The sequence below is a fragment of the Sinocyclocheilus grahami genome, unplaced genomic scaffold, assembly GCF_001515645.1.
Source record: "Sinocyclocheilus grahami isolate Dianchi unplaced genomic scaffold, SAMN03320097.WGS_v1.1 scaffold912.1, whole genome shotgun sequence".
NCBI lineage: Eukaryota > Metazoa > Chordata > Actinopteri > Cypriniformes > Cyprinidae > Sinocyclocheilus > Sinocyclocheilus grahami.
The window spans coordinates 240,799-255,218 of NW_015506091.1; the positions used below are offsets into that span (position 1 = coordinate 240,799).

A 14,420-nucleotide genomic window follows, 5' to 3' on the forward strand; every position below is an offset into this window, starting at 1 on the left:
GAGAGAGACACAGAGAGAGAGAGAGAGACAGAGAGAGAGAGAGGGAGAGAGAGAGAATGCTATGTACAAGATACACACATACACACCAGTTCTGGGTCACTAGTGCACTATACATGATACGAATAATGCATGCAAGGCTTTAGTCCAAATGGCCTAAAGTTCAGATCCCAACCTAAAATACAATTATAAGAAAGATCACAATTTATATTATTCTAACAAATAGTATTACCATTTAAAATAACTGTTTTCTTATTATTATTCTTCCTCCCCACAGTCTTTGGCAGCCCTATGAACATTAAGAAGGGACATTATGAGAATTGGCACATTTATAGTGGTGAACATGAATAGTACCAACACACACACCAGTTCTGGGTCACTAGTGCACTATACATGATACGAATAATGCATGCAAGGCTTTAGTCCAAATGGCCTAAAGTTCAGATCCCAACCTAAAATACAATTATAAGAAAGATCGCAATTTATATTATTCTAACAAATAGTATTACCATTTAAAATAACTGTTTTCTTATTATTATTCTTCCTCCCCACAGTCTTTGGCAGCCCTATGAACATTAAGAAGGGACATTATGAGAATTGGCACATTTATAGTGGTGAACATGAATAGTACCAACTTTCAGACCAACTTTGGGGTCTCTAGAACCAACTCTATAGCACCACCACCAAAATAAACTTTGTTCATCTGAATACTTTTCTCACGCTGATCACATTCAACGTCTGAAAATAAGACTCCACCCATTACAGTAGCGGCCATTTTGAAAAGTACAGTATTCTGTTGTTTTCACTACTCCTCCTTCAAAATATGCCCAGTTCTTGTGAAAATTGGCTCAGATGATCTTTGGACCGAGCTGCACAGAAACAAAAAACAGGATTTTCAGATTCATCTTTGCTCAAATGTTATGATGTTGCAAACTTACAATGTTGAGCCAAAATTGGTTCAGAGGCTGTATCTTTGATCAATTGAAATGAAACTCGGTACGCTTCATCAGTAACATGCTATGAGGGTACCTGGCAAAGTTGGGAACGGCACCACCTACAGTTCATGAGATACCAAATATGGACATTTCTGCCTATAACTTTGGAACATTTTGTCAGAAAGTCTTGGATTCCTTGTGTCATGCCGAATCCGAGGGAGTCGATTTTGCCAGGATCAGACAAACCGCCTGTCCACCATTTTGAAATTTGACATAAATTTCAGTATCTTTTGAACAATTTGACATATCTCTGCAAAAATTGGTAGGGGTCACCAACAGCACGTCCCGGGGGTCCCTAAGAAGTTTGAGCACAGTGCCACCTAGTGTTCCAGAGATATAAAGATTTTAGTTTTTGACCAAAATTTGACCAAATTTGGTTTTCTGTGTCAATACATTTCTTGGCTTATGCCATTTCTGACAATATATAACTTTTTATTTTCCCTCATTTTGTTTGACCATAAGAGGTACTGGGGCCAGAAGTGGTGCAAAATTGCTTCTGTTCCAGATATTTTGTCTTTCTGAGAACGATCTAATATGTACTTACTAAGTATAGCATGCAGTGCATTTATCTACACAATCTTAAGTGTTTTGTGCTTTTGAGATTCACACTGTAGAGTCTGTAATTGTTCAGTGTGATGTGCCTTGATGTGCTTGCTGTGATTGTTGTGCTTGCTGTCCATGCTGTGCTTACAATGCAGCTGCAGTGTTTGCTGCGCTTGCTGCACCTTCAGTGCTTGGCCCCGTATCGCTACTAGCAGCTATATTTTATCACTAAATTTGTGATTAAAAAAATACAGCCTTGGCGAGCAGAAGAAACGTCTTTCAACCAACCTCAAGAGTACAAAAGGCACAGAAATGTGTGATTCTTCAGGGTCTCTCGATCGACATCGTTCACTCTGTGGTGAATTAATTGCCGTCTGAACGCATGAGCCACACTAATGTTTTATAAAGTCTTCACCCTGAGAAACAGTCAAACACACACAGTCTTCTGTGTGAACATGAATAAAGCAAACTGATGAATCTCATGGGTAAAACTTGAACCTTGATGGGGGAAAATCAACACTTTTACACATATACATCCTCATCATCATCATCTCTCTCTCACACACACAAACTCACAGGTTTTATAAACTCTTCTCGGCTCAACTTTCTTTTCATCGTCTCCTTGCCGTGGCATCAGGGGAGCAAGACGTGAGAAACACACACACACGCAGACGTGAGAAGATGCAGGATCTTGGCGAATAAAAATAGTGAAAGGCTGTAAATGAATGTTCATCACATGTTTGGAGCGAGATCGTGAGAGAATGTTCTAATTTTAAACGTTTTGCGTTCTCGCCAGGGCCCGACGTGTTAGCGAGCCAAAACTTCATCAGAACTTGCTCGCTCGCTTGCTCTCGGAGGAAGGTGGACAACACGACTCTCATGTTCGCGCAGCGTTTAATGAGCTTGCACAGACGTGAACGTGCAGGACGACGCCCGCCAAACACTCACAGCCAATGGGACTAAAGCAGTTCAGCCGGTAGAAGCTCATTAACGGCTCCTAACGACCACGGATGAACACGGATCCATCAGTATCTGGACCCCTGAACTAAAGCAAGCAGATTTCTGAGATACAAACATTTCCTATTTCAGTGGCCAAAATATCATTGAAATCTCACTTATTACCATCTGTGAATTAAAAATTGAGGACAACAGATTTCTGTTTGCTTTTGTTTTGTAATGGTTATGGGTTCCATATAATAATAATAATAATAACAATAATAATAATAATACTAGTACTATTATTATATTTCCAGGTCAGACTGACCCTAACTGTTTTTTATTACAATTTGCCCAAAAATTACACTTTAATTAGTAATAATAATGATAATATTATTATTATTATATCAAAGTGGCCCTAACTGATGTTACCAAACAAATGGATGAAACAATATTATATTCTAACAAAATTATTATGACTTTACAAAAATGCATTACAAAATTAATACAAAATAAATATGACAACATATGATAAATAAGGCTGTATTTAACAAAAATATAGATTGTGCTTTACACAATATAGATTGTTTCAAAGTAGTTTTAGGCTCATTTTGAGCACATGTGCTTTCTGCAAATGTAATTGGCGCAAGTCTATATTATTTGATACTTGGGTGTACTTTCATCCACACAATATAGTTAAGATGTGTGTGTGGAAAAAAAAAACTCTCTAAAATCTAGCAGCGTATACCCACACAAACACACCTCCACCATGGTCTCCAAATTTAATTATTGCATTCAATCACATGTAAAAACAAATCAATGTTCTAGAGCTGTATTAAACATTCCCTCTGGTCGAATCTCGATTTGAGCTGGTTTTCGGTCTTTTCCTGCACGCAGCGGATCTGTTTCTGACAGATGATGTGTCAATCTGTCATCTCTCGCTGTTACCATGACGACGACAGCCATCTCTGACCTCACTGTAGTTTGGTGGCGTCATTATTTGTTAACGTTCCAGCAGTAAAACATATTTTTTACACATTAAAGCCATCCAGCCTTCCTCCTACTTCAGTAAAACTCCAAACATCATTCTCACTCTGAGCTTCCTAGCAGAACAGACATTTGCTTCGCGTTTACTACTTTAAAAAGCATTGTTCTCGTTTCTCCTCCATCACTGATATCATTCCTGTGTCGTGTCGTGTTACTCAAAATACAGTTAAGAGCAAAAAGAGAATCATGGACCAGCAGCTCAGCTGACAAAAACATTATGGGAACATTGCTTTTACATGTTACTAAAACGTTAATATATCCAGTTTTCTTGTCGTGATTATAACATTATGTAACACTTTATTTTACGATATCCTTGTTGCATGCTACATGTACTTACTATGGCAATAACAACAACTCGTGCATAATTACATGCAACTAACACTAAACTAAACCCTCATTCTAAGCCTAACCATACAGTTAGTACATGTAGTTAATTAATATTACTCAGTACTTCAATGTATAACTACACTGTAACAAGGACACTGCAAAATAAAGTGTAACCTAATGTTATTTGTAGGTTACTAAAATGTTTCTTACAAAATGTAATGTTATTTGAATGTTTGGTTTTAATACTCTAAGAATGTTTAATCTTCCATAAACATTACTTTACTTTCTTGTTCTGTTCTATCGATCATGTGCAGCTGCCTCGTTACTGTGCTATACAATTTGAAGAAATGTCTTTTAATTTTATAGTATATTTATATATAAATATATTTACTTGTTTTTCATGCATGTATTTTACACCAATACAAAGAGCAATGTGTAATATTTTACCAGATTTAGTCTTACCCTTTTATTTGTTCCCCACTAAATTATGTTTTTTCCCCTAAATGTTTTGATTTTATTCAATAATTGTGCACTCATGATTATATCGTAAACAAATATTCTCTGATAAAATAATCCGTATGAAACCAACGCAAGGTCCAGTCTTTCCCGTCTGAGCTCATTATCTGTAATGTGATCACACCCCCACGCAGCGCGCGCTATTCATACGGTAATCATCCACGTGAAACACATGAACATGTGACCACCCACATCAACTCCGTAAACAAAGCAGCAAGATTCATCAAGTTCAACTAGGCTACTTTTCGTTTTTGGAAGAAGATGTGCTGTGAGGAATCAACCAGTAGAAGAGATCATTTGGCTAAGTCATTTATTCATTTATACTTATATAAGTAATTTAGCTTGCATTCTCCGGTGATTTAATAAAGGGCATACTGACGTGCAAAACTTGATTTTAAAATGCATTTACTTCATATTTTTTCTTAACACTGCATTTGTAACTTAATAGCATAATTTTATTGACATTAGTAACTGTAATCAAATTACATAAATTTAAAATGTAACGCATTACTGTGTTATCAGGAAAAGTAATTAGAATACAGTAAAGCCTTACTGTGTAACGCGTTATACCCAACTCTGGCCATGCAGCCCCATCCACTTCATCTACCACCCACACCTTAAAGAACACTGCTCTGCCTACTTCTCCATCAACTCAATCAAAATTCTCCCACCTACTCAGTCATTTTCACCTACTTACTCAATCACACAACCCCACCCACTTCCCCTCAACTCCACCCACTCAGTCATTTTCACCTACTTACTCAACCACACAGCCCCGCCCATTCATTAAACCACACTGCTCCACACACTTTTCCATCGACTCCACCCATTCATGCATCCACACATTTCCACCTGCCTACTCAATCACACAGCTCCTCCCACTCAATAAACCACACTGCCCCGCCCATTTTGCCAGACTCCACCCACTCAGTCATTTCCACCTGCCTACTCAATCACAAAGCTCCTGTTGTCTCACTCATTCTTTTTAATTTAATTTAAATATTGCGGTGATTTAATAAAGGGCATACTGACGTGCAAAACTTGATTTTAAAATGCATTTACTTCATATTTTTTTCTTAACACTGCATTTGTAACTTAATAGCGTAATTTTATTGACATTAGTAACTGTAATCAAATTGCATAAATTTAAAATGTAACGCATTACTGTGTTATCAGGAAAAGTAATTAGAATACAGTAAAGCCTTACTGTGTAACGCGTTATACCAAACTCTGGCCATGCAGCCCCACCCACTTCATCTAACACCCACACCTTAAAGAACACTGCTCTGCCTACTTCTCCATCAACTCAATCAAAATTCTCCCACCTACTCAGTCATTTTCACCTACTTACTCAATCACACAACCCCACCCACTTCCCCTCAACTCCACCCACTCAGTCATTTTCACCTACTTACTCAACCACACAGCCCCGCCCATTCATTAAACCACACTGCTCCACACACTTTTTCATCAACTCCACCCATTCATGCATCCACACATTTCCACCTGCCTACTCAATCACACAGCTCCTCCCACTCAATAAACCACACTGCCCCGCCCATTTTGCCAGACTCCACCCACTCAGTCATTTCCACCTGCCTACTCAATCACAAAGCTCCTGTTGTCTCACTCATTCTTTTTAATTTAATTTAAATATTGTCTATTTAATCTTAACTCTGGTTCACGTCGTTTGTGTCGCTGTTAAAGTGTTTGTGTGTTCAGAGTGACGGAACCTTAATGTAATTTTGCAGAGCAGTACAATGTTTGTTTGTGTGCTTTTTTAATTCATTACAGGCTAATCACTTTCTGTAAGCCGTGAAGCGAGTGTGTCTTTATGCACCTGTCTGAGTGTGTGAGCACGTCCTCCTTTCTCATTAAGATCAACGCTTCGTCGCCGCATGAGGAATTACCGCGTCTGATCAGTAAGAAACAAACTCTTAATGACTGACTCGTTCTCATTTACACCGCAGATTATGCTAATACAATCATAATTCATGCTCTCAGGAGCAACTAAATAACCTGTTCTAAACACACTGATTAAATCAATGCAGCCGCTCACGATCCTTTCCCATCATCGCGGGAATCTGTGACGAAGAGCTCTTGCCTTAAACACTCTTTCAATTACAGCCCAGCTTCTCCTGCCGTCAGGGCACTTTGGTTGCAGCCGTTCTGATTATTTATTACGGAAAATTACCTTTCTTTCACATTTACAATGCAGAGAATGTCAAGCTTTTGTGTTTCTACACATTTATGTGAATATTTGACAGAAATGTTTTCTAAGTAGCACTTCTCGCTGCTGTGGGAGGAGCTGAACCAGGGTGCAAATTACTGGCCCTCTAATTAATGCCTGAATCTCCCCCCTAGGGAAATCAAAACAACAGTAAATATTCTATATAAGGAAGATTTTAACATAATTTTCAACAGCACTTTCACAAACACGAAAGTTACACCTTCATGTATTTGCATTTGCTTCTAAACAGAATTCAAATTCACTTGTGGATGTGATTATTGAGCGTTTTCTGTTAGGATCAGGGTCTGACGGTACATCATCACAAAATTATTTAAATGTATACTAGCCTTCAAAAGTTTTTTTTTTTTGACAAGAATAATACTTTTATTCATCAAGGATGCATTAAATTGATCAAAAGTGACAGTAAAGACATTTATAATGTTACAAAAGATGTATATTTCATATAAATGATGTTCTTTTGAACTTTCTATTCATCTGTGAATCCTGAAAAATAAAATTTATGAAAAACACAACTGTTTTCAACATTGATAATAATCAGAAATGTTTCTTGAGCAGCAAATCGGCATATTATACTGATTTCTGAAGATCATGTGACACTGAAGACTGGAGTAATGATGCTGAAAATACAGCTGCGCATCATATAAATAAATTACAGTTTAACAGATACTCACATAGAAAACAGCTGTTTTACATTGTATTTTAATGTAATCTTAACTGCAAATAAATGCAGCTTTCATGAGCAGAAGAGACTTCTGTCAAAAACATTAAACATTAATACACATGAAACAATCTTACTGACCACCAGTGCATATATTTGTCCGTTGGAGCAACAAACACAATCTGGTCCGAGATCTGTGTGATCTGTTCAGTGATTGGCTGTGTGACTTCAGATCTCTAGCATATATGGTGTTTGACAGTGTTCACTACTTCAGAGGAGCGTGTGGTTTCTGCTGTGACAATGACTGCTGAATGACTGTCATCGTCGGTCACTGTTACTCTCCTCTCGGTCTCGCTCTTTTCTCTCTCTTTCAAATAAAATCTCATTCACCAGGTACTAAGGTGCTGATAATAGCACATCCAGACATATTGGACGAGACACCAGAAGAGCAAAAAAAAAATAGGGAAAAAGCAAGAAAAGACACACGTCTTTGGAATAATTATTTTCAGTGTTCACAACCAATCCATACAATCCTTTAATTCTCACACCCACGTTAGTCATATGAATCTACAGAACAGTGCCCAACATATAGTTAAATCACATAACACAATATTCTGAGCATCTCTCTCTCTCTCTCTCTCTCACAAACTTCACTGTAGAGTTTCCAATTACCGGCGGCAAAAAGAGACGGCATTTCTCTTCAGATCTTTTAAAAGCCGCCCAGAGCTTTGGATCATTAAAGCCCCTCTCAATAAATGACGTTCAATAGAAAATCAGAACAAAAAAAAGCAGCAGTCACACATTCAGAGCGAAATAGGATTATATCACTGAAGGCTTTTTGAAAGCATGGCAATTAGAGAAAGATTTCATGCATTTACTGAGGATTTAATAACAAATCCTGCCATGCATCTATCTATCTAGCGATCTATCATAGCAAATTAACATTTACAGTTAGGGCTGAATTAAGTTAAGACACATCAAGGTTGAACTTCTTTCAGCAGCCACAGGTGGCGCTCTTCTCCTCTCTCCTCAGTGTTAGTACGGGACTCTGAAGCATCATAAAGTGAGTGAAATGTAATTAAATTGCTACAGCACAGACCTCAGAGCAGCTTAACACACATTAGCATGGCGTATCAACACAGAACAGCATCACGCGTGTCTAAAGATGAACCAGTGTAATATTTTCTCATATGTCAGCATTAGTAATGATATCTATTGTTTCTCCAAGGCATGTTAGTAGAGCTAAAATTGGAGCACTAATGCAATCTAGAGCACATTAGCACTGCTATCATGTAAAACCCAGCACACAGAGTATAAGTACAGCACACTAAAGCGGGTGGATCAGCACAGACCTGCAGTGATTTTCAATGTGGTTCTGATAGTGACCAGACATCCACAAACACAATGAGGTTTTTCTCAAAGTGTTACTGGGTGGCTAATTTCTGGTTCATAATTGGATGGTGTCACAAAAAAGTAACATATGACTGGTTGTCATCTTGATTGACACTCAATAAATATTAACAGATCAAAACATGTGAAGGTAAGGACAACTTTTCCTTTTTTATGTCAAAACAAAATAGCGGGAAAAAACATCTACTGGTTATCTTTGTAAAAACCATTATAAAACAATTAGAATGAACCACATATAATAAATTAATCATATATATATATATATATATATATATATACAGTATCTCACAGAAGTGAGTACACCCCTCACATTTTTGTAAATATTTTATAATATATTTTCATGTGACAACACTGAAGAAGTGACACTTTGCTACAATGTAAAGTAGTGAGTGTACAGCTTGTATAACAGTGTAAATTTGCTGTCCCCTCAAAATAACTCACAGAACAGGCCTTGCCATGGTCGGCCAAAGAAGTTGTGTGCACGTGCTCGGCGTCATAACCAGAGGTTGTGTTTGGGAAATAGACGTATGAGTGCTGCCAGCATTGCTGCAGAGGTTGAAGGGGTGGGGGGGGGGAGCTACAGTTCATTGAGGGAACCATGAATGCCAACATGTACTGTGACATACTGAAGCAGAGCACGATCCCCTCCCTTCGGAGACTGGGCCGCAGGGCAGTATTCCAACATGATAATGACCCCAAACACAACTCCAAGACGACCACTTTCTTGCTAAAGAAGCTGAGGGTAAAGGTGATGGATTGGCCAAGCATGGGCACCCTCAAACGGAAGGTGGAGGAGCGCAAGGTCTCTAACATCCACCAGCTCCGTGATATCGTGGAAGAGGACTCCAGTGGCAACCTGTGACGCTCTGGTGAACTCCATGCCCAAGAGGGTTAAGGCAGTGCTGGAAAATAATGGTGGGTGCACAAAATATTGACACTTTGGGTCCAATTTGGACATTTTCACTTAGGGGTGTACTACTTTTGTGGCCAGCGGTTTAGACATTAATGGCTGTGTGTTGAGTTATTTTGAGGGGACAGCAAATTTACACTGAAGAAATGACACTTTGCTACAATGTAAAGTAGTGAGTGTACAGCTTGCATAACAGTGTTGTCGCATGAAAAGATATAATAAAATATTTACAAAAATGTGAGGGGTGTACTCACTTCTGTGAGATATTGTATATATATATATATATATCCTTGTGAGGCCAGTGTTTCCACAAATCAGTCTGACCGGGATTTATTAATTGCAAGAGACAATAAATGAAAATGAGGAGAAATTCATTCCATTCCAAACAGGAATGGCATGGGCTGTGCAGAGAGCAGGTTACAGAAAACAGCTTCAGTTCACATTTCCACAAGTTTCAACAGCTTCTAAAAATAAAGACAAAGGGAAGAGGCCTAGACCCTGGAGACCAAACCCTCCCTCTTTCTCTCTCTCTCTCTTTGTTGTGAAAACTGAACTGCAGGATATTTTCTAAGAGCAGCTTCACTATATGCAGGTTAAATACACATATTATTTTCTTATTAAAGTGCCTAATCTAATCATGTGCAATTTCTCACATCAAGATAGTAATTTACAATCACTGTCTCCCTCAATGTGGACAAACAGATATTTCTGAGATTTTAGGTTGGAATCAAATTTATACTGCAATAATGTGATAATGCCTCACACAATCCAAGGGCTGATACCAGAAGAGGAACCACCTCAGATCTGAAATCAGATCACAGCAGAGCCATCTAATTCCTGTATCTCAAACTGTAGAAAATAGTGCTAGCTAAACCAACATTGAGGATTCAATTCCCAGAGCATGCAGGAACTGATAAAATATATGTAATCACTGCCTTATCTATAACATAATCACCTCAGGTCTGATCTCAGAACAGAATCAGCTCAGGTCTGATCTCAGGACATAATCAGCTCAGGTCTGATCTCAGGACAGAATCAGCTCAGGTCTGATCTCAGGACAGAACCAGCTCAGGTCTGGTCTCAGGACATAATCAGCTCAGGTCTGATCTCAGAACAGAATCAGCTCCGGTCTGATCTCAGGACAGAATAAGGTCTGACCTGAGGACAGAATAAGGTCTGGTCTCAGGACAGAATCAGCTCAGGTCTGATCTCAGAAGAGAATCAGCTTAGGTCTGATATCAGACAAGAATCAGCTCAGGTCTGATCTCAGGATAGAATCAGCTCAGGTCTGGTCTCAGGGCAGAATCAGCTCAGGTCTGATCTCAGGACAGAACCAGCTCAGGTTTGGTCTCAGGAGAGAATCAGCTCAGGCCTGATCTCAGAACAGAATCAGCTCAGGTCTGATCTCAGGACAGAATAAGGTCTGACCTGAGGACAGAATCAGCTCAGGTCTGATCTCAAAACAGAATCAGCTCAGGTCTGGTCTCAGGACAGAATCAGCTCAGGTCTGATCTCAGGACAGAATCAGCTCAGGTCTGATCTCAGGACAGAACCAGCTCAGGTTTGGTCTCAGGAGAGAATCAGCTCAGGCCTGATCTCAGAACAGAATCAGCTCAGGTCTGATCTCAGGACAGAATGAGGTCTGACCTGAGGACAGAATCAGCTCAGGTCTGATCTCAAAACAGAATCAGCTCAGGTCTGATCTCAGGACAGAATCAGCTCAGGTCTGATCTCAGGACAGAATAAGCTCAAGTCTGATCTTAGGACAGATTCAGCTCAGGTCTGATCTCAGGACAGAATCAGCTCAGGTCTGATCTCAAAACATAATCAGCTCAGGTCTGGTCTCAGGACAGAATCAGCTCAGGTCTGATCTCAGAACAGAATTACCTGTGCTGATGGAATATTACCCACCTCCACAGCTGCCAAATACAGTAATTTCCCAATACTTTTGTCTTTATGTGTTCATCTAGCTCATCTAGTATATTAGTGACCGAGTATTTTAAAATTCTGATGAAAACAGTAAATAATATGATATCATTTTAACCTTCTGAAATCATTCGGTTTTAATGAGCACTGAATATGTGTGTCTCCCCTACAGAGTCTTGGCATCATGTCTGACAATCTTCCCTCTCGTTCTTTCTCTTCTCTCTCCCTTTCTCTAAACGTCCATCTGTTCTTCTCCCCTGGGCCTTTATTATTCACTTCATCCAGGGGTTTCACTCTCCTCTCCTCTCCTCTCCTCCCCCCCCTCCCCTCTCCTCTCCTCCCCTCCCCTCGCAGAAGTGCTTTTGTTTGTAATGTGAGACGCTGCATCCATCTCTGACGCATCAAATATTATTTATTTGACGTGTACAAATATCCACATACTCCCATGAGAAATTATTTTTTTGATTATTAACCTGTATTTTTTCCCAGCTCAAATTTTATTGGGAAAAAGTTACTTACAATGTATTATTTATAATAAGTATTCCGTACATGTTTATGTCTCTGTTGGCAAGCTAAATTTACATTTAAATACAATTCACATTTACAGTACAGCAGCAGAACAGCAGCAGGGAAAGAAAAGAGTCTGTGTTTGTCCCACATGGGATCAACACACAGACACACACTCACACACACACACACACAGTTTACAAGATTGTTTGGCTATCTTAGTGAGCTCATTGCAGACTTCCATTGATATATTATCAGTTTAATGATATTTTCCATCATCTAACCCAAGCACTAACCCCTAAACTTACCCATCAGAGAAACATGTGCAGAACACTAGATTTACATCAACAACATCTTCTGGCTAATTTATAAGCATTTTTAACTAGTGACGACCAGTCAAATGTCTCAACAGTGGGTTGTCAAAGTATTTCACACTTACACAAGTACACACACCACACACAAACACACACACTCGTTTTTCAGTCATGGTGGGGAGTTTTCAGGGATTACTAAACCCTTCCAGAATGTTTTTTTTTCGTCAAAATATTATTATATTATATTATATTACAGGATATTATATGATATTATATTATATTATACAATTAGATATTTGAGACATTTGTTTGGTTGATAGTAAATTATTTTAAAAAATGTTTTAGAATATAAAAATAGTCAGTTCAAATGTCTAAAGCGTGCAAGTATTCTCAGTTTCAGTTTTCTATCTGTTGTAACATTATACTTTTCTATTGATAAAACCCACTGACATACAGGTGGTAAAATGTTTCCATTGTGAAAATATCTAGATAAGCATATACAAATGTTCATGCACAAAATCAATAGGAAAATTATGACAATTTTCTGAAGTTACAATAAAGTCTATTCAGGTAATTTTTGACCTGAATATAACATGTTTTATTTATTTATTTAATTTTATTTTTAGATTTTAAAAAGTATAGTCACTGTTCAGTAGCAGCTTTGAGGGGCAATACTTGGAAATAAAATAAAAAAATATCATATTTCCCCATTGATTCTGTGCAGAACTCAACTGCATATAGTCTTTAACACTGATGTCATTCATGCATCCGAATAAATGTAACAGAAAGCGCATGTCTTACCTTTCTGAAAACTCTTGGTCACATCTACAAGCAAATAAAGAGAAAAGGGAGGGAGAAAAAGAAATAAATGTCAGCAAATGAGCAAGTAAACAAGGGAATATTGTGAATAATGACCACGGCCTGTAAGAACACAAACCCTCCTGAACCTACAAAACCTCATTTATCTTTCTCTCTGTCTCGGCGTTTGTTCAAGTTACATTAATATTTGTCAGAGTCTCTGGGAGACTTTCATTGCTCTAACTATTCATTTTGAGCTCGATTTATGTCTCATTTTGAGATGCCACCGTTCATTTCTACAGAACAACAGCAGGAGGAAACGAGACTGAAGTACAATGTGAGCGAGTCGATGTGTTTGTGTGAACTGATATTTAATAGGTCACTCCAGACTCATTATGTAAGAAGGCCAGAGAGCAGCTTCACCGTAACGACATCCTGAGAGAGAATCCATCACACACACTCACGTAGAGTTCAGGTGTCTTTTAAGGGTCATTATTGTTAGTTGAAATTATTACAACGACAAAAAGAGCCAGCAAAAAAAAAACACAACTGTGTGACAGAGAGAGTCATATGTATTCATTCAGGTGCTTGTGGAAATAATTGTGAGATTTCTCTTTATGTCACTCATGTTTGAAGTATCCGCATAGACACTGGAGCTCAAGAACAAAGATTCCATAATCAGATTATCCCTTCCAAAACACGGTCAAAAGAACGGAAGAAAATCCTCATTTCTCATTCTCACCTTCATGTGAAGCTCCTTTCTGAATTATTTTACCCGTGACCTCCAAACAAACACCTGCAGCGAAAGCCAGCACGTGTCCGGATATTCACACGGAATACATCAATCAAACACAAGATCTGTGTAACACAAACACACACACACACACACACACACACACACACACACACACACACACACACACACACACACACACTCACACACACACACACACACACACACACACACTCACACACACACACACTCACACACACACACACTCACACACACACACACTCACACACACACACACTCACACACACACACACTCACACACACACACACTCACACACACACACACAGACACAGACACAGACACAGACACAGACACAGACACAGACACAGACACAGACACAGACACAGACACAGACACAGACACAGACACAGACACAGACACAGACACAGACACAGACACAGACACAGACACAGACACAGACACAGACACAGACACAGACACAGACACAGACTCACACTCACACTCACACTCACACTCACACTCACACACAC

General features: G+C 38.8%; 1 protein-coding gene across 9 annotated transcripts in view; it reads right to left on the reverse strand.

The window, feature by feature from the left end:
* Positions 1–14,420, reverse strand: part of LOC107564123 (receptor-type tyrosine-protein phosphatase delta-like) — a 286,174-nt gene that overhangs the window by 210,508 nt on the left and 61,246 nt on the right. For all 9 annotated transcript variants that reach the window (XM_016249124.1, XM_016249129.1, XM_016249126.1 and 6 more), the window contains exon 3: positions 13,139–13,162. The gene's annotated coding sequence lies outside the window, so the exon portion shown is untranslated. The remainder of the gene's footprint in view (positions 1–13,138; positions 13,163–14,420) is intronic.